The following is a 23,050-nucleotide window of genomic DNA, read 5'->3' as shown; positions in this document are numbered from 1 at the left end:
TCTTCTGGAACTCCCTCCCCTCTCAGACTCTCAAGGTTTCCTCCAGCGTGTCGGCTCCCACAGAGCAGACCTTTGGTCTGAGACCTGACTGTCCAGAAGCCACGCATGCTGCCGCGTGGCGGCGGTGTCACGGCTCGGGACAAGAGGAGGCCCCACGGTGCGGGCTGGGGCGCCAGGCACCGCGGCGGGCGCTGAGGGTGGGGGTCACCCCCACCCCGGGCCGCCCCCGCACTCCCAGAAACGCGACAGAACCAGAGGCAAAAAAAAAAAAAAAGAAGAAGAAGAAGCCTATGGCACCCGGTATTCCCGGGCGGTCTCCCATCCAAGTTCTAACCAGGCCCGACCCTGCTTAGCTTCCGAGACCAGACGGGATCGGGCGCGTTCGGGGTGGTGTGGTCGTGGACGGCGGAGGGCGCCCCTGCCCCGCTCAAGAAGCCGAGCCTCTCTGCGCTTCCCCGCCGCCTCCTCCCGCCCCAGGCCCCGCGCCGGGCCGGGCCTGTTGAGTTCGCCGGCCGGGTCCCGTGGGCTCCGAGGGACGGGGTGACAGGCGGGGCGGGCAGGGAGCGGCGGGCCGGGGTTGGGGGCTGTCTCTCTATACACACACACTCACACTCACACTCACTCACTCACTCACACTCACACAAGATGCGCCTCCACGGCTGGACCCGCCAAGGTGGAGACCTTCCAGCCCCCCTCCTCTCCTCGCCTGGCCTCCTTCACCTCCCCGCCCCCCACCCCCAGCGCGCCTCCGGGGCCGCTGACTGCGCACGGGCGGGTGGGCGGGGCGGGGCGCTCGCCCTTTGACCCCAGCCAGGGGCCGCCCTCCCCCACAACCCCTTTCAGCTGTGCCCCCCACCCTGTGGCCCCGCGGCCGCCTATTCCCCCGGGCCAGGGCTGGGGCACAGCGCACGGGGGAGGGGAGCCAGTGTATGGGGCGTGTCTCTCTCTCTCGGGATGTGTCCCATGGGTGGGGTGGGGTGGCGTGGTTTGTGGGGCGCTGAAGAAATCAGTCCCCTCCATCTCCTCCCTCTGGAAAACACCCAAGCCCTTGGAGAACTGCCCGCACCGCTACCGTGGGGGCCGGGACCCTCCTCTGTGTCCTCCTGTGGCCCAGTCCAAGGGGCCTGGGCCTGGCCGGGGCTGCATTGGACCCCAACCACCCTGGCGTGTAGACTCGCTAAAAATCGGCGATTACATATTGGATTCCAGCGTCATTGAGGTCATTTCACTAATGAGTGCACCGCAAAGAGTTTCCTAATCCATCTGTGAGGGTGGCAACCGAAAGAGAATTTTAGAGCCGACAGAATAGGCGAGGAAAGGCATAGGAGATTTCCACACCCAGTAAGGAAGCCTTTCCCGAAATGGAAGAAAGAAAGGAGCAAACAGAGACACCGGTAGCCCCCCGCCCGGATGAGAGTCTGCCCCTGAGAGAAAGTACCCTGACCAGGTTCTCCCGTGGGTGGGTGGCGAGCTAGCGGCATTCAGAAGAGCGAGGCCCGCAGTCTGTGCAGAAGACACCTGCACTCGGGTGTGTGTGGCGGCACAATTCACAAGCAGCTCCAGATGTTAATCCAAGGAGAAGCCAGGGAGTTCCCAACGCCCCAGGTGTCCTCAGCCCACGACTGGCTGCTGTGGGAATGCGAAGCCCGGCTCCTTGTCTCAGAGCGGGGCAACCAGGAGGTGTGATGTCCACCCCAGGGTTCCCAGGAGGATCAGGCTGAAGCTGGGACTTGGCCTGAAAGTGTCCCCTCGCATGGCCACCCCCTTCCCCTTCCTGCTCCTCTACTCCTGGTGCCCCTCCATCCAGGGGCCAGACCTTAAAGAGTCACCCGCAAGAGAATCCTGGTCCCAAAGGAGCCTTCTGGGGGACCCATGCTGAGAGAGGTTGTGGGCATGGCCCGCTGGGGCTCTGCCCGACCCAGGGCTGAGAGATGCAACCTCCCAGCTCTGGGTCCCTGCAGGAAGTGTTGGCAAGCACAGGGCCAGTCCTCCAAAGGCCCAGGTGCAGGGAGCCCAGGCCAAGCAGCCTGTGGAAGAAGCCACATGCTGTGCCACCCCGGGGAACACGACTGCAGGCCACGGCCCTTCCCACCTCCTCCTCCTCCTCCTCCTCCTCCCACCCAGCCCCCGCCCCCGCCCCCACATGGCACAGGGCCCAGAGACACCTCAGACACTTGCTACCCAAAGTGCAAAGGGCATCAGTTGCTCCTCCAAACCCCCCCCCAGCCCAGCAGACCGCATTGTCCAGCCAGCCCCCGGGCCTCCCTGGGGTGCCCAGCACAAAAGTGCAGACACCCACCGGACCCTCAATCTCAGTTTTCGGATGTTTTTGCCACTCTAAGGACCCGCAGGCCAGCTGGGCCTTCTGGCAGGACAGAGAGCCCCGGAATCCGACGTGGAGAGCTGGGTGTACGTCCCCATGAGGAGGCGGTCCCCACCTCCGCGGCTATCCCCTTGCGGGCAGCCGCGGGGCCTCAGAGAAGACACCAGGCTGGGCCCCCACGGCACAGCGGGAGCACGTCCCCCGCAGGCCACTTAGCCACGGCGGCCAGCCGGCGGACGGTTGGGTTGCGCGAGACGCTGCGGCCGCCCTGCTACCGGGTTCCTGGGAGGGCGTCCTGGAACCAGCGTCCACACCAAGCCCTTGGAAGGCCCAGGCGACGGAGGAGCCCCGTCAGGCAGGGGCCGAGGACGGTGACGGCCCGGGCGGGGAGGAGCGTGTCAGGCAGGGGCAGAGGACGGTGACAGGTGACAGGCCGGGCGGGAAAGAGTCAGTCAGGCAGGGGCCGTGGAGGAGACGGGCTGGGTAAGGGTTAGGGTTAGAGTCAGGGCACAAGTCACAATCGCAAAGACCTGGAAGCCACCCGAGTGCCCATCGACCCACGAGTGGGTAAATAAAATGTGGCGCGTGGACACCACGGAGTGCTATTCGGCTATGAGGAGCAGCGGTGAGGGGGCACCTCTCGTGGATCTCCTGGCCAGAGCTGGAACCCGTTCCAGTAAGCCAAGTATCCCAAGAATGGACACACGAGCACCACGTGCTCGCGCTCACCAGCAAATGGGTACGAACCGATGGACACCTAAGTGGACACAGAGGAATCACCTTCTTCGGGTGGGTGTGGGGCGGGTGGGGGGAGGGGATGGGCATACACATCCATTAGGAATGGGGTGGGTGCGCACCGACTGGGGGATGGGCGCACTTGAAGCTCTGACCCGAGGGGGGAGGCTGGGAGAGGGCAACGCACCCGACCTTAACATTGGTGCCCCCACAATATGCTGGAGCAACATGAGAGGTAAATGAATAAGAACACGGGGGGGGGAGGGGGGCACGGGCAACACATGTCACCTTAAAACTTGGACTCCCATCATCTGCTTGAAAAGAGAGAGAAAAGAAAATGCAATAATAGAGATAAGAGACACTTTTTAAAAATAATGAATCCGGCCGGGCGCTGTGGCTCACGCCTGTAATCCTAGCTCTTGGGAGGCCGAGGCGGGCGGATTGCTCAAGGTCAGGAGTTCAAAACCAGCCTGAGCAAGAGCGAGACCCCGTCTCTACTATAAATAGAAAGAAATTAATTGGCCAACTGATATATATATATATAAAATTAGCGGGGCATGGTGGCGCATGCCTGCAGTCCCAGCTACCCGGGAGGCTGAGGCAGAAGGATCACTCGAGCCCAGGCGTTTGAAGTTGCTGTGAGCTAGGCTGACGCCACGGCACTCACTCTAGCCTGGGCAACAAACCGAGACTCTGTCTCAAAAAAAAAAAAAAAAAAATGAATCTGAAGAGAAAAGTAAAAGGAGGCCTGTGGAGCAGGTCTGGGTGTGACTCCGGATCCCCGAACATCAGGTGCCACCACCAAAGATTCCTACGTGTAGCCCATAGAACCCCAAAAGCAACGGGACGAGTTCTGGTCACATACTCCCTCAAAATGACATCCAGGCCTTCTTCTGGAACTCCCTCCCCTCTCAGACTCTCAAGGTTTCCTCCAGCGTGTCGGCTCCCACAGAGCAGACCTTTGGTCTGAGACCTGACTGTCCAGAAGCCACGCATGCTGCCGCGTGGCGGCGGTGTCACGGCTCGGGACAAGAGGAGGCCCCACGGTGCGGTCTGGGGGCGCCAGGCACCGCGGCGGGCGCTGAGGGTGGGGGTCACCCCCACCCCGGGCCGCCCCCCGCACTCCCAGAAACGCGACAGAACCAGAGGCAAAAAAAAAAAAACGAAGAAGAAGAAGCCTACGGCACCCGGTATTCCCGGGCGGTCTCCCATCCAAGTTCTAACCAGGCCCGACCCTGCTTAGCTTCCGAGACCAGACGGGATCGGGCGCGTTCGGGGTGGTGTGGTCGTGGACGGCGGAGGGCGCCCCTGCCCCGCTCAAGAAGCCGAGCCTCTCTGCGCTTCCCCGCCGCCTCCTCCCGCCCCAGGCCCCGCGCCGGGCCGGGCCTGTTGAGTTCGCCGGCCGGGTCCCGTGGGCTCCGAGGGACGGGGTGACAGGCGGGGCGGGCAGGGAGCGGCGGGCCGGGGTTGGGGGCTGTCTCTCTATACACACACACTCACACTCACACTCACTCACTCACTCACACTCACACAAGATGCGCCTCCACGGCTGGACCCGCCAAGGTGGAGACCTTCCAGCCCCCCTCCTCTCCTCGCCTGGCCTCCTTCACCTCCCCGCCCCCCACCCCCAGCGCGCCTCCGGGGCCGCTGACTGCGCACGGGCGGGTGGGCGGGGCGGGGCGCTCGCCCTTTGACCCCAGCCAGGGGCCGCCCTCCCCCACAACCCCTTTCAGCTGTGCCCCCCACCCTGTGGCCCCGCGGCCGCCTATTCCCCCGGGCCAGGGCTGGGGCACAGCGCACGGGGGAGGGGAGCCAGTGTATGGGGCGTCTCTCTCTCTCGGGATGTGTCCCATGGGTGGGGTGGGGTGGGGTGGCGTGGTTTGTGGGGCGCTGAAGAAATCAGTCCCCTCCATCTCCTCCCTCTGGAAAACACCCAAGCCCTTGGAGAACTGCCCGCACCGCTACCGTGGGGGCCGGGACCCTCCTCTGTGTCCTCCTGTGGCCCAGTCCAAGGGGCCTGGGCCTGGCCGGGGCTGCATTGGACCCCAACCACCCTGGCGTGTAGACTCGCTAAAAATCGGCGATTACATATTGGATTCCAGCGTCATTGAGGTCATTTCACTAATGAGTGCACCGCAAAGAGTTTCCTAATCCATCTGTGAGGGTGGCAACCGAAAGAGAATTTTAGAGCCGACAGAATAGGCGAGGAAAGGCATAGGAGATTTCCACACCCAGTAAGGAAGCCTTTCCCGAAATGGAAGAAAGAAAGGAGCAAACAGAGACACCGGTAGCCCCCCGCCCGGATGAGAGTCTGCCCCTGAGAGAAAGTACCCTGACCAGGTTCTCCCGTGGGTGGGTGGCGAGCTAGCGGCATTCAGAAGAGCGAGGCCCGCAGTCTGTGCAGAAGACACCTGCACTCGGGTGTGTGTGGCGGCACAATTCACAAGCAGCTCCAGATGTTAATCCAAGGAGAAGCCAGGGAGTTCCCAACGCCCCAGGTGTCCTCAGCCCACGACTGGCTGCTGTGGGAATGCGAAGCCCGGCTCCTTGTCTCAGAGCGGGGCAACCAGGAGGTGTGATGTCCACCCCAGGGTTCCCAGGAGGATCAGGCTGAAGCTGGGACTTGGCCTGAAAGTGTCCCCTCGCATGGCCACCCCCTTCCCCTTCCTGCTCCTCTACTCCTGGTGCCCCTCCATCCAGGGGCCAGACCTTAAAGAGTCACCCGCAAGAGAATCCTGGTCCCAAAGGAGCCTTCTGGGGGACCCATGCTGAGAGAGGTTGTGGGCATGGCCCGCTGGGGCTCTGCCCGACCCAGGGCTGAGAGATGCAACCTCCCAGCTCTGGGTCCCTGCAGGAAGTGTTGGCAAGCACAGGGCCAGTCCTCCAAAGGCCCAGGTGCAGGGAGCCCAGGCCAAGCAGCCTGTGGAAGAAGCCACATGCTGTGCCACCCCGGGGAACACGACTGCAGGCCACGGCCCTTCCCACCTCCTCCTCCTCCTCCTCCTCCTCCCACCCAGCCCCCGCCCCCGCCCCCACATGGCACAGGGCCCAGAGACACCTCAGACACTTGCTACCCAAAGTGCAAAGGGCATCAGTTGCTCCTCCAAACCCCCCCCCAGCCCAGCAGACCGCATTGTCCAGCCAGCCCCCGGGCCTCCCTGGGGTGCCCAGCACAAAAGTGCAGACACCCACCGGACCCTCAATCTCAGTTTTCGGATGTTTTTGCCACTCTAAGGACCCGCAGGCCAGCTGGGCCTTCTGGCAGGACAGAGAGCCCCGGAATCCGACGTGGAGAGCTGGGTGTACGTCCCCATGAGGAGGCGGTCCCCACCTCCGCGGCTATCCCCTTGCGGGCAGCCGCGGGGCCTCAGAGAAGACACCAGGCTGGGCCCCCACGGCACAGCGGGAGCACGTCCCCCGCAGGCCACTTAGCCACGGCGGCCAGCCGGCGGACGGTTGGGTTGCGCGAGACGCTGCGGCCGCCCTGCTACCGGGTTCCTGGGAGGGCGTCCTGGAACCAGCGTCCACACCAAGCCCTTGGAAGGCCCAGGCGACGGAGGAGCCCCGTCAGGCAGGGGCCGAGGACGGTGACGGCCCGGGCGGGGAGGAGCGTGTCAGGCAGGGGCAGAGGACGGTGACAGGTGACAGGCCGGGCGGGAAGGAGTCAGTCAGGCAGGGGCCGTGGAGGAGACGGGCTGGGTAAGGGTTAGGGTTAGAGTCAGGGCACAAGTCACAATCGCAAAGACCTGGAAGCCACCCGAGTGCCCATCGACCCACGAGTGGGTAAATAAAATGTGGCGCGTGGACACCACGGAGTGCTATTCGGCTATGAGGAGCAGCGGTGAGGGGGCACCTCTCGTGGATCTCCTGGCCAGAGCTGGAACCCGTTCCAGTAAGCCAAGTATCCCAAGAATGGACACACGAGCACCACGTGCTCGCGCTCACCAGCAAATGGGTACGAACCGATGGACACCTAAGTGGACACAGAGGAATCACCTTCTTCGGGTGGGTGTGGGGCGGGTGGGGGGAGGGGATGGGCATACACATCCATTAGGAATGGGGTGGGTGCGCACCGACTGGGGGATGGGCGCACTTGAAGCTCTGACCCGAGGGGGGAGGCTGGGAGAGGGCAACGCACCCGACCTTAACATTGGTGCCCCCACAATATGCTGGAGCAACATGAGAGGTAAATGAATAAGAACACGGGGGGGGGAGGGGGGCACGGGCAACACATGTCACCTTAAAACTTGGACTCCCATCATCTGCTTGAAAAGAGAGAGAAAAGAAAATGCAATAATAGAGATAAGAGACACTTTTTAAAAATAATGAATCCGGCCGGGCGCTGTGGCTCACGCCTGTAATCCTAGCTCTTGGGAGGCCGAGGCGGGCGGATTGCTCAAGGTCAGGAGTTCAAAACCAGCCTGAGCAAGAGCGAGACCCCGTCTCTACTATAAATAGAAAGAAATTAATTGGCCAACTGATATATATATATAAAATTAGCGGGGCATGGTGGCGCATGCCTGCAGTCCCAGCTACCCGGGAGGCTGAGGCAGAAGGATCACTCGAGCCCAGGAGTTTGAAGTTGCTGTGAGCTAGGCTGACGCCACGGCACTCACTCTAGCCTGGGCAACAAACCGAGACTCTGTCTCAAAAAAAAAAAAAAAAAAATGAATCTGAAGAGAAAAGTAAAAGGAGGCCTGTGGAGCAGGTCTGGGTGTGACTCCGGATCCCCGAACATCAGGTGCCACCACCAAAGATTCCTACGTGTAGCCCATAGAACCCCAAAAGCAACGGGACGAGTTCTGGTGACATACTCCCTCAAAATGACATCCAGGCCTTCTTCTGGAACTCCCTCCCCTCTCAGACTCTCAAGGTTTCCTCCAGCGTGTCGGCTCCCACAGAGCAGACCTTTGGTCTGAGACCTGACTGTCCAGAAGCCACGCATGCTGCCGCGTGGCGGCGGTGTCACGGCTCGGGACAAGAGGAGGCCCCACGGTGCGGGCTGGGGCGCCAGGCACCGCGGCGGGCGCTGAGGGTGGGGGTCACCCCCACCCCGGGCCGCCCCCGCACTCCCAGAAACGCGACAGAACCAGAGGCAAAAAAAAAAAAAAGAAGAAGAAGAAGCCTATGGCACCCGGTATTCCCGGGCGGTCTCCCATCCAAGTTCTAACCAGGCCCGACCCTGCTTAGCTTCCGAGACCAGACGGGATCGGGCGCGTTCGGGGTGGTGTGGTCGTGGACGGCGGAGGGCGCCCCTGCCCCGCTCAAGAAGCCGAGCCTCTCTGCGCTTCCCCGCCGCCTCCTCCCGCCCCAGGCCCCGCGCCGGGCCGGGCCTGTTGAGTTCGCCGGCCGGGTCCCGTGGGCTCCGAGGGACGGGGTGACAGGCGGGGCGGGCAGGGAGCGGCGGGCCGGGGTTGGGGGCTGTCTCTCTATACACACACACTCACACTCACACTCACTCACTCACTCACACTCACACAAGATGCGCCTCCACGGCTGGACCCGCCAAGGTGGAGACCTTCCAGCCCCCCTCCTCTCCTCGCCTGGCCTCCTTCACCTCCCCGCCCCCCACCCCCAGCGCGCCTCCGGGGCCGCTGACTGCGCACGGGCGGGTGGGCGGGGCGGGGCGCTCGCCCTTTGACCCCAGCCAGGGGCCGCCCTCCCCCACAACCCCTTTCAGCTGTGCCCCCCACCCTGTGGCCCCGCGGCCGCCTATTCCCCCGGGCCAGGGCTGGGGCACAGCGCACGGGGGAGGGGAGCCAGTGTATGGGGCGTGTCTCTCTCTCTCGGGATGTGTCCCATGGGTGGGGTGGGGTGGCGTGGTTTGTGGGGCGCTGAAGAAATCAGTCCCCTCCATCTCCTCCCTCTGGAAAACACCCAAGCCCTTGGAGAACTGCCCGCACCGCTACCGTGGGGGCCGGGACCCTCCTCTGTGTCCTCCTGTGGCCCAGTCCAAGGGGCCTGGGCCTGGCCGGGGCTGCATTGGACCCCAACCACCCTGGCGTGTGGACTCGCTAAAAATCGGCGATTACATATTGGATTCCAGCGTCATTGAGGTCATTTCACTAATGAGTGCACCGCAAAGAGTTTCCTAATCCATCTGTGAGGGTGGCAACCGAAAGAGAATTTTAGAGCCGACAGAATAGGCGAGGAAAGGCATAGGAGATTTCCACACCCAGTAAGGAAGCCTTTCCCGAAATGGAAGAAAGAAAGGAGCAAACAGAGACACCGGTAGCCCCCCGCCCGGATGAGAGTCTGCCCCTGAGAGAAAGTACCCTGACCAGGTTCTCCCGTGGGTGGGTGGCGAGCTAGCGGCATTCAGAAGAGCGAGGCCCGCAGTCTGTGCAGAAGACACCTGCACTCGGGTGTGTGTGGCGGCACAATTCACAAGCAGCTCCAGATGTTAATCCAAGGAGAAGCCAGGGAGTTCCCAACGCCCCAGGTGTCCTCAGCCCACGACTGGCTGCTGTGGGAATGCGAAGCCCGGCTCCTTGTCTCAGAGCGGGGCAACCAGGAGGTGTGATGTCCACCCCAGGGTTCCCAGGAGGATCAGGCTGAAGCTGGGACTTGGCCTGAAAGTGTCCCCTCGCATGGCCACCCCCTTCCCCTTCCTGCTCCTCTACTCCTGGTGCCCCTCCATCCAGGGGCCAGACCTTAAAGAGTCACCCGCAAGAGAATCCTGGTCCCAAAGGAGCCTTCTGGGGGACCCATGCTGAGAGAGGTTGTGGGCATGGCCCGCTGGGGCTCTGCCCGACCCAGGGCTGAGAGATGCAACCTCCCAGCTCTGGGTCCCTGCAGGAAGTGTTGGCAAGCACAGGGCCAGTCCTCCAAAGGCCCAGGTGCAGGGAGCCCAGGCCAAGCAGCCTGTGGAAGAAGCCACATGCTGTGCCACCCCGGGGAACACGACTGCAGGCCACGGCCCTTCCCACCTCCTCCTCCTCCTCCTCCTCCTCCCACCCAGCCCCCGCCCCCGCCCCCACATGGCACAGGGCCCAGAGACACCTCAGACACTTGCTACCCAAAGTGCAAAGGGCATCAGTTGCTCCTCCAAACCCCCCCCCAGCCCAGCAGACCGCATTGTCCAGCCAGCCCCCGGGCCTCCCTGGGGTGCCCAGCACAAAAGTGCAGACACCCACCGGACCCTCAATCTCAGTTTTCGGATGTTTTTGCCACTCTAAGGACCCGCAGGCCAGCTGGGCCTTCTGGCAGGACAGAGAGCCCCGGAATCCGACGTGGAGAGCTGGGTGTACGTCCCCATGAGGAGGCGGTCCCCACCTCCGCGGCTATCCCCTTGCGGGCAGCCGCGGGGCCTCAGAGAAGACACCAGGCTGGGCCCCCACGGCACAGCGGGAGCACGTCCCCCGCAGGCCACTTAGCCACGGCGGCCAGCCGGCGGACGGTTGGGTTGCGCGAGACGCTGCGGCCGCCCTGCTACCGGGTTCCTGGGAGGGCGTCCTGGAACCAGCGTCCACACCAAGCCCTTGGAAGGCCCAGGCGACGGAGGAGCCCCGTCAGGCAGGGGCCGAGGACGGTGACGGCCCGGGCGGGGAGGAGCGTGTCAGGCAGGGGCAGAGGACGGTGACAGGTGACAGGCCGGGCGGGAAAGAGTCAGTCAGGCAGGGGCCGTGGAGGAGACGGGCTGGGTAAGGGTTAGGGTTAGAGTCAGGGCACAAGTCACAATCGCAAAGACCTGGAAGCCACCCGAGTGCCCATCGACCCACGAGTGGGTAAATAAAATGTGGCGCGTGGACACCACGGAGTGCTATTCGGCTATGAGGAGCAGCGGTGAGGGGGCACCTCTCGTGGATCTCCTGGCCAGAGCTGGAACCCGTTCCAGTAAGCCAAGTATCCCAAGAATGGACACACGAGCACCACGTGCTCGCGCTCACCAGCAAATGGGTACGAACCGATGGACACCTAAGTGGACACAGAGGAATCACCTTCTTCGGGTGGGTGTGGGGCGGGTGGGGGGAGGGGATGGGCATACACATCCATTAGGAATGGGGTGGGTGCGCACCGACTGGGGGATGGGCGCACTTGAAGCTCTGACCCGAGGGGGGAGGCTGGGAGAGGGCAACGCACCCGACCTTAACATTGGTGCCCCCACAATATGCTGGAGCAACATGAGAGGTAAATGAATAAGAACACGGGGGGGGGGAGGGGGGCACGGGCAACACATGTCACCTTAAAACTTGGACTCCCATCATCTGCTTGAAAAGAGAGAGAAAAGAAAATGCAATAATAGAGATAAGAGACACTTTTTAAAAATAATGAATCCGGCCGGGCGCTGTGGCTCACGCCTGTAATCCTAGCTCTTGGGAGGCCGAGGCGGGCGGATTGCTCAAGGTCAGGAGTTCAAAACCAGCCTGAGCAAGAGCGAGACCCCGTCTCTACTATAAATAGAAAGAAATTAATTGGCCAACTGATATATATATATATAAAATTAGCGGGGCATGGTGGCGCATGCCTGCAGTCCCAGCTACCCGGGAGGCTGAGGCAGAAGGATCACTCGAGCCCAGGCGTTTGAAGTTGCTGTGAGCTAGGCTGACGCCACGGCACTCACTCTAGCCTGGGCAACAAACCGAGACTCTGTCTCAAAAAAAAAAAAAAAAAAATGAATCTGAAGAGAAAAGTAAAAGGAGGCCTGTGGAGCAGGTCTGGGTGTGACTCCGGATCCCCGAACATCAGGTGCCACCACCAAAGATTCCTACGTGTAGCCCATAGAACCCCAAAAGCAACGGGACGAGTTCTGGTCACATACTCCCTCAAAATGACATCCAGGCCTTCTTCTGGAACTCCCTCCCCTCTCAGACTCTCAAGGTTTCCTCCAGCGTGTCGGCTCCCACAGAGCAGACCTTTGGTCTGAGACCTGACTGTCCAGAAGCCACGCATGCTGCCGCGTGGCGGCGGTGTCACGGCTCGGGACAAGAGGAGGCCCCACGGTGCGGTCTGGGGGCGCCAGGCACCGCGGCGGGCGCTGAGGGTGGGGGTCACCCCCACCCCGGGCCGCCCCCGCACTCCCAGAAACGCGACAGAACCAGAGGCAAAAAAAAAAAAACGAAGAAGAAGAAGCCTACGGCACCCGGTATTCCCGGGCGGTCTCCCATCCAAGTTCTAACCAGGCCCGACCCTGCTTAGCTTCCGAGACCAGACGGGATCGGGCGCGTTCGGGGTGGTGTGGTCGTGGACGGCGGAGGGCGCCCCTGCCCCGCTCAAGAAGCCGAGCCTCTCTGCGCTTCCCCGCCGCCTCCTCCCGCCCCAGGCCCCGCGCCGGGCCGGGCCTGTTGAGTTCGCCGGCCGGGTCCCGTGGGCTCCGAGGGACGGGGTGACAGGCGGGGCGGGCAGGGAGCGGCGGGCCGGGGTTGGGGGCTGTCTCTCTATACACACACACTCACACTCACACTCACTCACTCACTCACACTCACACAAGATGCGCCTCCACGGCTGGACCCGCCAAGGTGGAGACCTTCCAGCCCCCCTCCTCTCCTCGCCTGGCCTCCTTCACCTCCCCGCCCCCCACCCCCAGCGCGCCTCCGGGGCCGCTGACTGCGCACGGGCGGGTGGGCGGGGCGGGGCGCTCGCCCTTTGACCCCAGCCAGGGGCCGCCCTCCCCCACAACCCCTTTCAGCTGTGCCCCCCACCCTGTGGCCCCGCGGCCGCCTATTCCCCCGGGCCAGGGCTGGGGCACAGCGCACGGGGGAGGGGAGCCAGTGTATGGGGCGTCTCTCTCTCTCGGGATGTGTCCCATGGGTGGGGTGGGGTGGGGTGGCGTGGTTTGTGGGGCGCTGAAGAAATCAGTCCCCTCCATCTCCTCCCTCTGGAAAACACCCAAGCCCTTGGAGAACTGCCCGCACCGCTACCGTGGGGGCCGGGACCCTCCTCTGTGTCCTCCTGTGGCCCAGTCCAAGGGGCCTGGGCCTGGCCGGGGCTGCATTGGACCCCAACCACCCTGGCGTGTAGACTCGCTAAAAATCGGCGATTACATATTGGATTCCAGCGTCATTGAGGTCATTTCACTAATGAGTGCACCGCAAAGAGTTTCCTAATCCATCTGTGAGGGTGGCAACCGAAAGAGAATTTTAGAGCCGACAGAATAGGCGAGGAAAGGCATAGGAGATTTCCACACCCAGTAAGGAAGCCTTTCCCGAAATGGAAGAAAGAAAGGAGCAAACAGAGACACCGGTAGCCCCCCGCCCGGATGAGAGTCTGCCCCTGAGAGAAAGTACCCTGACCAGGTTCTCCCGTGGGTGGGTGGCGAGCTAGCGGCATTCAGAAGAGCGAGGCCCGCAGTCTGTGCAGAAGACACCTGCACTCGGGTGTGTGTGGCGGCACAATTCACAAGCAGCTCCAGATGTTAATCCAAGGAGAAGCCAGGGAGTTCCCAACGCCCCAGGTGTCCTCAGCCCACGACTGGCTGCTGTGGGAATGCGAAGCCCGGCTCCTTGTCTCAGAGCGGGGCAACCAGGAGGTGTGATGTCCACCCCAGGGTTCCCAGGAGGATCAGGCTGAAGCTGGGACTTGGCCTGAAAGTGTCCCCTCGCATGGCCACCCCCTTCCCCTTCCTGCTCCTCTACTCCTGGTGCCCCTCCATCCAGGGGCCAGACCTTAAAGAGTCACCCGCAAGAGAATCCTGGTCCCAAAGGAGCCTTCTGGGGGACCCATGCTGAGAGAGGTTGTGGGCATGGCCCGCTGGGGCTCTGCCCGACCCAGGGCTGAGAGATGCAACCTCCCAGCTCTGGGTCCCTGCAGGAAGTGTTGGCAAGCACAGGGCCAGTCCTCCAAAGGCCCAGGTGCAGGGAGCCCAGGCCAAGCAGCCTGTGGAAGAAGCCACATGCTGTGCCACCCCGGGGAACACGACTGCAGGCCACGGCCCTTCCCACCTCCTCCTCCTCCTCCTCCTCCTCCCACCCAGCCCCCGCCCCCGCCCCCACATGGCACAGGGCCCAGAGACACCTCAGACACTTGCTACCCAAAGTGCAAAGGGCATCAGTTGCTCCTCCAAACCCCCCCCCAGCCCAGCAGACCGCATTGTCCAGCCAGCCCCCGGGCCTCCCTGGGGTGCCCAGCACAAAAGTGCAGACACCCACCGGACCCTCAATCTCAGTTTTCGGATGTTTTTGCCACTCTAAGGACCCGCAGGCCAGCTGGGCCTTCTGGCAGGACAGAGAGCCCCGGAATCCGACGTGGAGAGCTGGGTGTACGTCCCCATGAGGAGGCGGTCCCCACCTCCGCGGCTATCCCCTTGCGGGCAGCCGCGGGGCCTCAGAGAAGACACCAGGCTGGGCCCCCACGGCACAGCGGGAGCACGTCCCCCGCAGGCCACTTAGCCACGGCGGCCAGCCGGCGGACGGTTGGGTTGCGCGAGACGCTGCGGCCGCCCTGCTACCGGGTTCCTGGGAGGGCGTCCTGGAACCAGCGTCCACACCAAGCCCTTGGAAGGCCCAGGCGACGGAGGAGCCCCGTCAGGCAGGGGCCGAGGACGGTGACGGCCCGGGCGGGGAGGAGCGTGTCAGGCAGGGGCAGAGGACGGTGACAGGTGACAGGCCGGGCGGGAAGGAGTCAGTCAGGCAGGGGCCGTGGAGGAGACGGGCTGGGTAAGGGTTAGGGTTAGAGTCAGGGCACAAGTCACAATCGCAAAGACCTGGAAGCCACCCGAGTGCCCATCGACCCACGAGTGGGTAAATAAAATGTGGCGCGTGGACACCACGGAGTGCTATTCGGCTATGAGGAGCAGCGGTGAGGGGGCACCTCTCGTGGATCTCCTGGCCAGAGCTGGAACCCGTTCCAGTAAGCCAAGTATCCCAAGAATGGACACACGAGCACCACGTGCTCGCGCTCACCAGCAAATGGGTACGAACCGATGGACACCTAAGTGGACACAGAGGAATCACCTTCTTCGGGTGGGTGTGGGGCGGGTGGGGGGAGGGGATGGGCATACACATCCATTAGGAATGGGGTGGGTGCGCACCGACTGGGGGATGGGCGCACTTGAAGCTCTGACCCGAGGGGGGAGGCTGGGAGAGGGCAACGCACCCGACCTTAACATTGGTGCCCCCACAATATGCTGGAGCAACATGAGAGGTAAATGAATAAGAACACGGGGGGGGGAGGGGGGCACGGGCAACACATGTCACCTTAAAACTTGGACTCCCATCATCTGCTTGAAAAGAGAGAGAAAAGAAAATGCAATAATAGAGATAAGAGACACTTTTTAAAAATAATGAATCCGGCCGGGCGCTGTGGCTCACGCCTGTAATCCTAGCTCTTGGGAGGCCGAGGCGGGCGGATTGCTCAAGGTCAGGAGTTCAAAACCAGCCTGAGCAAGAGCGAGACCCCGTCTCTACTATAAATAGAAAGAAATTAATTGGCCAACTGATATATATATATATAAAATTAGCGGGGCATGGTGGCGCATGCCTGCAGTCCCAGCTACCCGGGAGGCTGAGGCAGAAGGATCACTCGAGCCCAGGAGTTTGAAGTTGCTGTGAGCTAGGCTGACGCCACGGCACTCACTCTAGCCTGGGCAACAAACCGAGACTCTGTCTCAAAAAAAAAAAAAAAAAATGAATCTGAAGAGAAAAGTAAAAGGAGGCCTGTGGAGCAGGTCTGGGTGTGACTCCGGATCCCCGAACATCAGGTGCCACCACCAAAGATTCCTACGTGTAGCCCATAGAACCCCAAAAGCAACGGGACGAGTTCTGGTCACATACTCCCTCAAAATGACATCCAGGCCTTCTTCTGGAACTCCCTCCCCTCTCAGACTCTCAAGGTTTCCTCCAGCGTGTCGGCTCCCACAGAGCAGACCTTTGGTCTGAGACCTGACTGTCCAGAAGCCACGCATGCTGCCGCGTGGCGGCGGTGTCACGGCTCGGGACAAGAGGAGGCCCCACGGTGCGGGCTGGGGCGCCAGGCACCGCGGCGGGCGCTGAGGGTGGGGGTCACCCCCACCCCGGGCCGCCCCCGCACTCCCAGAAACGCGACAGAACCAGAGGCAAAAAAAAAAAAAAGAAGAAGAAGAAGCCTATGGCACCCGGTATTCCCGGGCGGTCTCCCATCCAAGTTCTAACCAGGCCCGACCCTGCTTAGCTTCCGAGACCAGACGGGATCGGGCGCGTTCGGGGTGGTGTGGTCGTGGACGGCGGAGGGCGCCCCTGCCCCGCTCAAGAAGCCGAGCCTCTCTGCGCTTCCCCGCCGCCTCCTCCCGCCCCAGGCCCCGCGCCGGGCCGGGCCTGTTGAGTTCGCCGGCCGGGTCCCGTGGGCTCCGAGGGACGGGGTGACAGGCGGGGCGGGCAGGGAGCGGCGGGCCGGGGTTGGGGGCTGTCTCTCTATACACACACACTCACACTCACACTCACTCACTCACTCACACTCACACAAGATGCGCCTCCACGGCTGGACCCGCCAAGGTGGAGACCTTCCAGCCCCCCTCCTCTCCTCGCCTGGCCTCCTTCACCTCCCCGCCCCCCACCCCCAGCGCGCCTCCGGGGCCGCTGACTGCGCACGGGCGGGTGGGCGGGGCGGGGCGCTCGCCCTTTGACCCCAGCCAGGGGCCGCCCTCCCCCACAACCCCTTTCAGCTGTGCCCCCCACCCTGTGGCCCCGCGGCCGCCTATTCCCCCGGGCCAGGGCTGGGGCACAGCGCACGGGGGAGGGGAGCCAGTGTATGGGGCGTCTCTCTCTCTCGGGATGTGTCCCATGGGTGGGGTGGGGTGGCGTGGTTTGTGGGGCGCTGAAGAAATCAGTCCCCTCCATCTCCTCCCTCTGGAAAACACCCAAGCCCTTGGAGAACTGCCCGCACCGCTACCTTGGGGGCCGGGACCCTCCTCTGTGTCCTCCTGTGGCCCAGTCCAAGGGGCCTGGGCCTGGCCGGGGCTGCATTGGACCCCAACCACCCTGGCGTGTGGACTCGCTAAAAATCGGCGATTACATATTGGATTCCAGCGTCATTGAGGTCATTTAACTAATGAGTGCACCGCAAAGAGTTTCCTAATCCATCTGTGAGGGTGGCAACCGAAAGAGAATTTTAGAGCCGACAGAATAGGCGAGGAAAGGCATAGGAGATTTCCACACCCAGTAAGGAAGCCTTTCCCGAAATGGAAGAAAGAAAGGAGCAAACAGAGACACCGGTAGCCCCCCGCCCGGATGAGAGTCTGCCCCTGAGAGAAAGTACCCTGACCAGGTTCTCCCGTGGGTGGGTGGCGAGCTAGCGGCATTCAGAAGAGCGAGGCCCGCAGTCTGTGCAGAAGACACCTGCACTCGGGTGTGTGTGGCGGCACAATTCACAAGCAGCTCCAGATGTTAATCCAAGGAGAAGCCAGGGAGTTCCCAACGCCCCAGGTGTCCTCAGCCCACGACTGGCTGCTGTGGGAATGCGAAGCCCGGCTCCTTGTCTCAGAGCGGGGCAACCAGGAGGTGTGATGTCCACCCCAGGGTTCCCAGGAGGATCAGGCTGAAGCTGGGACTTGGCCTGAAAGTGTCCCCTCGCATGGCCACCCCCTTCCCCTTCCTGCTCCTCTACTCCTGGTGCCCCTCCATCCAGGGGCCAGACCTTAAAGAGTCACCCGCAAGAGAATCCTGGTCCCAAAGGAGCCTTCTGGGGGACCCATGCTGAGAGAGGTTGTGGGCATGGCCCGCTGGGGCTCTGCCCGACCCAGGGCTGAGAGATGCAACCTCCCAGCTCTGGGTCCCTGCAGGAAGTGTTGGCAAGCACAGGGCCAGTCCTCCAAAGGCCCAGGTGCAGGGAGCCCAGGCCAAGCAGCCTGTGGAAGAAGCCACATGCTGTGCCACCCCGGGGAACACGACTGCAGGCCACGGCCCTTCCCACCTCCTCCTCCTCCTCCTCCTCCTCCCACCCAGCCCCCGCCCCCGCCCCCACATGGCACAGGGCCCAGAGACACCTCAGACACTTGCTACCCAAAGTGCAAAGGGCATCAGTTGCTCCTCCAAACCCCCCCCCAGCCCAGCAGACCGCATTGTCCAGCCAGCCCCCGGGCCTCCCTGGGGTGCCCAGCACAAAAGTGCAGACACCCACCGGACCCTCAATCTCAGTTTTCGGATGTTTTTGCCACTCTAAGGACCCGCAGGCCAGCTGGGCCTTCTGGCAGGACAGAGAGCCCCGGAATCCGACGTGGAGAGCTGGGTGTACATCCCCATGAGGAGGCGGTCCCCACCTCCGCGGCTATCCCCTTGCGGGCAGCCGCGGGGCCTCAGAGAAGACACCAGGCTGGGCCCCCACGGCACAGCGGGAGCACGTCCCCCGCAGGCCACTTAGCCACGGCGGCCAGCCGGCGGACGGTTGGGTTGCGCGAGACGCTGCGGCCGCCCTGCTACCGGGTTCCTGGGAGGGCGTCCTGGAACCAGCGTCCACACCAAGCCCTTGGAAGGCCCAGGCGACGGAGGAGCCCCGTCAGGCAGGGGCCGAGGACGGTGACGGCCCGGGCGGGGAGGAGCGTGTCAGGCAGGGGCAGAGGACGGTGACAGGTGACAGGCCGGGCGGGAAGGAGTCAGTCAGGCAGGGGCCGTGGAGGAGACGGGCTGGGTAAGGGTTAGGGTTAGAGTCAGGGCACAAGTCACAATCGCAAAGACCTGGAAGCCACCCGAGTGCCCATCGACCCACGAGTGGGTAAATAAAATGTGGCGCGTGGACACCACGGAGTGCTATTCGGCTATGAGGAGCAGCGGTGAGGGGGCACCTCTCGTGGATCTCCTGGCCAGAGCTGGAACCCGTTCCAGTAAGCCAAGTATCCCAAGAATGGACACACGAGCACCACGTGCTCGCGCTCACCAGCAAATGGGTACGAACCGATGGACACCTAAGTGGACACAGAGGAATCACCTTCTTCGGGTGGGTGTGGGGCGGGTGGGGGGAGGGGATGGGCATACACATCCATTAGGAATGGGGTGGGTGCGCACCGACTGGGGGATGGGCGCACTTGAAGCTCTGACCCGAGGGGGGAGGCTGGGAGAGGGCAACGCACCCGACCTTAACATTGGTGCCCCCACAATATGCTGGAGCAACATGAGAGGTAAATGAATAAGAACACGGGGGGGGGAGGGGGGCACGGGCAACACATGTCACCTTAAAACTTGGACTCCCATCATCTGCTTGAAAAGAGAGAGAAAAGAAAATGCAATAATAGAGATAAGAGACACTTTTTAAAAATAATGAATCCGGCCGGGCGCTGTGGCTCACGCCTGTAATCCTAGCTCTTGGGAGGCCGAGGCGGGCGGATTGCTCAAGGTCAGGAGTTCAAAACCAGCCTGAGCAAGAGCGAGACCCCGTCTCTACTATAAATAGAAAGAAATTAATTGGCCAACTGATATATATATATAAAATTAGCGGGGCATGGTGGCGCATGCCTGCAGTCCCAGCTACCCGGGAGGCTGAGGCAGAAGGATCACTCGAGCCCAGGAGTTTGAAGTTGCTGTGAGCTAGGCTGACGCCACGGCACTCACTCTAGCCTGGGCAACAAACCGAGACTCTGTCTCAAAAAAAAAAAAAAAAAAAATGAATCTGAAGAGAAAAGTAAAAGGAGGCCTGTGGAGCAGGTCTGGGTGTGACTCCGGATCCCCGAACATCAGGTGCCACCACCAAAGATTCCTACGTGTAGCCCATAGAACCCCAAAAGCAACGGGACGAGTTCTGGTCACATACTCCCTCAAAATGACATCCAGGCCTTCTTCTGGAACTCCCTCCCCTCTCAGACTCTCAAGGTTTCCTCCAGCGTGTCGGCTCCCACAGAGCAGACCTTTGGTCTGAGACCTGACTGTCCAGAAGCCACGCATGCTGCCGCGTGGCGGCGGTGTCACGGCTCGGGACAAGAGGAGGCCCCACGGTGCGGGCTGGGGCGCCAGGCACCGCGGCGGGCGCTGAGGGTGGGGGTCACCCCCACCCCGGGCCGCCCCCGCACTCCCAGAAACGCGACAGAACCAGAGGCAAAAAAAAAAAAAAGAAGAAGAAGAAGCCTATGGCACCCGGTATTCCCGGGCGGTCTCCCATCCAAGTTCTAACCAGGCCCGACCCTGCTTAGCTTCCGAGACCAGACGGGATCGGGCGCGTTCGGGGTGGTGTGGTCGTGGACGGCGGAGGGCGCCCCTGCCCCGCTCAAGAAGCCGAGCCTCTCTGCGCTTCCCCGCCGCCTCCTCCCGCCCCAGGCCCCGCGCCGGGCCGGGCCTGTTGAGTTCGCCGGCCGGGTCCCGTGGGCTCCGAGGGACGGGGTGACAGGCGGGGCGGGCAGGGAGCGGCGGGCCGGGGTTGGGGGCTGTCTCTCTATACACACACACTCACACTCACACTCACTCACTCACTCACTCACACTCACACAAGATGCGCCTCCACGGCTGGACCCGCCAAGGTGGAGACCTTCCAGCCCCCCTCCTCTCCTCGCCTGGCCTCCTTCACCTCCCCACCCCCCACCCCCAGCGCGCCTCCGGGGCCGCTGACTGCGCACGGGCGGGTGGGCGGGGCGGGGCGCTCGCCCTTTGACCCCAGCCAGGGGCCGCCCTCCCCCACAACCCCTTTCAGCTGTGCCCCCCACCCTGTGGCCCCGCGGCCGCCTATTCCCCCGGGCCAGGGCTGGGGCACAGCGCACGGGGGAGGGGAGCCAGTGTATGGGGCGTCTCTCTCTCTCGGGATGTGTCCCATGGGTGGGGTGGGGTGGCGTGGTTTGTGGGGCGCTGAAGAAATCAGTCCCCTCCATCTCCTCCCTCTGGAAAACACCCAAGCCCTTGGAGAACTGCCCGCACCGCTACCGTGGGGGCCGGGACCCTCCTCTGTGTCCTCCTGTGGCCCAGTCCAAGGGGCCTGGGCCTGGCCGGGGCTGCATTGGACCCCAACCACCCTGGCGTGTGGACTCGCTAAAAATCGGCGATTACATATTGGATTCCAGCGTCATTGAGGTCATTTAACTAATGAGTGCACCGCAAAGAGTTTCCTAATCCATCTGTGAGGGTGGCAACCGAAAGAGAATTTTAGAGCCGACAGAATAGGCGAGGAAAGGCATAGGAGATTTCCACACCCAGTAAGGAAGCCTTTCCCGAAATGGAAGAAAGAAAGGAGCAAACAGAGACACCGGTAGCCCCCCGCCCGGATGAGAGTGTGCCCCTGAGAGAAAGTACCCTGACCAGGTTCTCCCGTGGGTGGGTGGCGAGCTAGCGGCATTCAGAAGAGCGAGGCCCGCAGTCTGTGCAGAAGACACCTGCACTCGGGTGTGTGTGGCGGCACAATTCACAAGCAGCTCCAGATGTTAATCCAAGGAGAAGCCAGGGAGTTCCCAAAGCCCCAGGTGTCCTCAGCCCACGACTGGCTGCTGTGGGAATGCGAAGCCCGGCTCCTTGTCTCAGAGCGGGGCAACCAGGAGGTGTGATGTCCACCCCGGGGTTCCCAGGAGGATCAGGATAAAGCTGGGACTTGGCCTGAAAGTGTCCCCTCGCATGGCCACCCCCTTCCCCTTCCTGCTCCTCTACTCCTGGTGCCCCTCCATCCAGGGGCCAGACCTTAAAGAGTCACCCGCAAGAGAATCCTGGTCCCAAAGGAGCCTTCTGGGGGACCCGTGCTGAGAGAGGTTGTGGGCATGGCCCGCTGGGGCTCTGCCCGACCCAGGGCTGAGAGATGCAACCTCCCAGCTCTGGGTCCCTGCAGGAAGTGTTGGCAAGCACAGGGCCAGTCCTCCAAAGGCCCAGGTGCAGGGAGCCCAGGCCAAGCAGCCTGTGGAAGAAGCCACATGCTGTGCCACCCCGGGGAACACGACTGCAGGCCACGGCCCTTCCCACCTTCTCCTCCTCCTCCTCCTCCTCCCACCCAGCCCCCGCCCCCGCCCCCACATGGCACAGGGCCCAGAGACACCTCAGACACTTGCTACCCAAAGTGCAAAGGGCATCAGTTGCTCCTCCAAACCCCCCCCAGCCCAGCAGACCGCATTGTCCAGCCAGCCCCCGGGCCTCCCTGGGGTGCCCAGCACAAAAGTGCAGACACCCACCGGACCCTCAATCTCAGTTTTCGGATGTTTTTGCCACTCTAAGGACCCGCAGGCCAGCTGGGCCTTCTGGCAGGACAGAGAGCCCCGGAATCCGACGTGGAGAGCTGGGTGTACATCCCCATGAGGAGGCGGTCCCCACCTCCGCGGCTATCCCCTTGCGGGCAGCCGCGGGGCCTCAGAGAAGACACCAGGCTGGGCCCCCACGGCACAGCGGGAGCACGTCCCCCGCAGGCCACTAAGCCACGGCGGCCAGCCGGCGGACGGTTGGGTTGCGCGAGACGCTGCGGCCGCCCTGCTACCGGGTTCCTGGGAGGGCGTCCTGGAACCAGCGTCCACACCAAGCCCTTGGAAGGCCCAGGCGACGGAGGAGCCCCGTCAGGCAGGGGCCGAGGACGGTGACGGCCCGGGCGGGGAGGAGCGTGTCAGGCAGGGGCAGAGGACGGTGACAGGTGACAGGCCGGGCGGGAAGGAGTCAGTCAGGCAGGGGCCGTGGAGGAGACGGGCTGGGTAAGGGTTAGGGTTAGAGTCAGGGCACAAGTCACAATCGCAAAGACCTGGAAGCCACCCGAGTGCCCATCGACCCACGAGTGGGTAAATAAAATGTGGCGCGTGGACACCACGGAGTGCTATTCGGCTATGAGGAGCAGCGGTGAGGGGGCACCTCTCGTGGATCTCCTGGCCAGAGCTGGAACCCGTTCCAGTAAGCCAAGTATCCCAAGAATGGACACACGAGCACCACGTGCTCGCGCTCACCAGCAAATGGGTACGAACCGATGGACACCTAAGTGGACACAGAGGAATCACCTTCTTCGGGTGGGTGTGGGGCGGGTGGGGGGAGGGGATGGGCATACACATCCATTAGGAATGGGGTGGGTGCGCACCGACTGGGGGATGGGCGCACTTGAAGCTCTGACCCGAGGGGGGAGGCTGGGAGAGGGCAACGCACCCGACCTTAACATTGGTGCCCCCACAATATGCTGGAGCAACATGAGAGGTAAATGAATAAGAACACGGGG

General features: G+C 62.8%; 6 pseudogenes; all 6 read right to left on the bottom strand.

The window, feature by feature from the left end:
• Positions 1-285: 285 nt before the first annotated feature.
• On the bottom strand, positions 286-404 carry LOC142867883 (uncharacterized; annotated as a pseudogene).
• Positions 405-4,233: 3,829 nt separating this feature from the next.
• On the bottom strand, positions 4,234-4,352 carry LOC142867867 (uncharacterized; annotated as a pseudogene).
• A 3,828-nt stretch (positions 4,353-8,180) lies between these two features.
• LOC142867882 (uncharacterized) lies at positions 8,181-8,299 on the bottom strand (annotated as a pseudogene).
• Positions 8,300-12,128: 3,829 nt separating this feature from the next.
• Positions 12,129-12,247, bottom strand: LOC142867866 (uncharacterized; annotated as a pseudogene).
• Positions 12,248-16,076: 3,829 nt separating this feature from the next.
• On the bottom strand, positions 16,077-16,195 carry LOC142867881 (uncharacterized; annotated as a pseudogene).
• Positions 16,196-20,019: 3,824 nt separating this feature from the next.
• On the bottom strand, positions 20,020-20,138 carry LOC142867880 (uncharacterized; annotated as a pseudogene).
• Positions 20,139-23,050: the final 2,912 nt, after the last annotated feature.

The sequence above is a fragment of the Microcebus murinus genome, unplaced genomic scaffold (assembly GCF_040939455.1).
Source record: "Microcebus murinus isolate Inina unplaced genomic scaffold, M.murinus_Inina_mat1.0 scaf022_hap2_Mmur4.0, whole genome shotgun sequence".
In the NCBI taxonomy this organism is placed as follows: Eukaryota; Metazoa; Chordata; class Mammalia; order Primates; family Cheirogaleidae; genus Microcebus; species Microcebus murinus.
The sequence above is the reverse complement of the archived record's forward strand: the minus strand, read 5'-3'. Positions and strand labels throughout refer to the sequence as shown.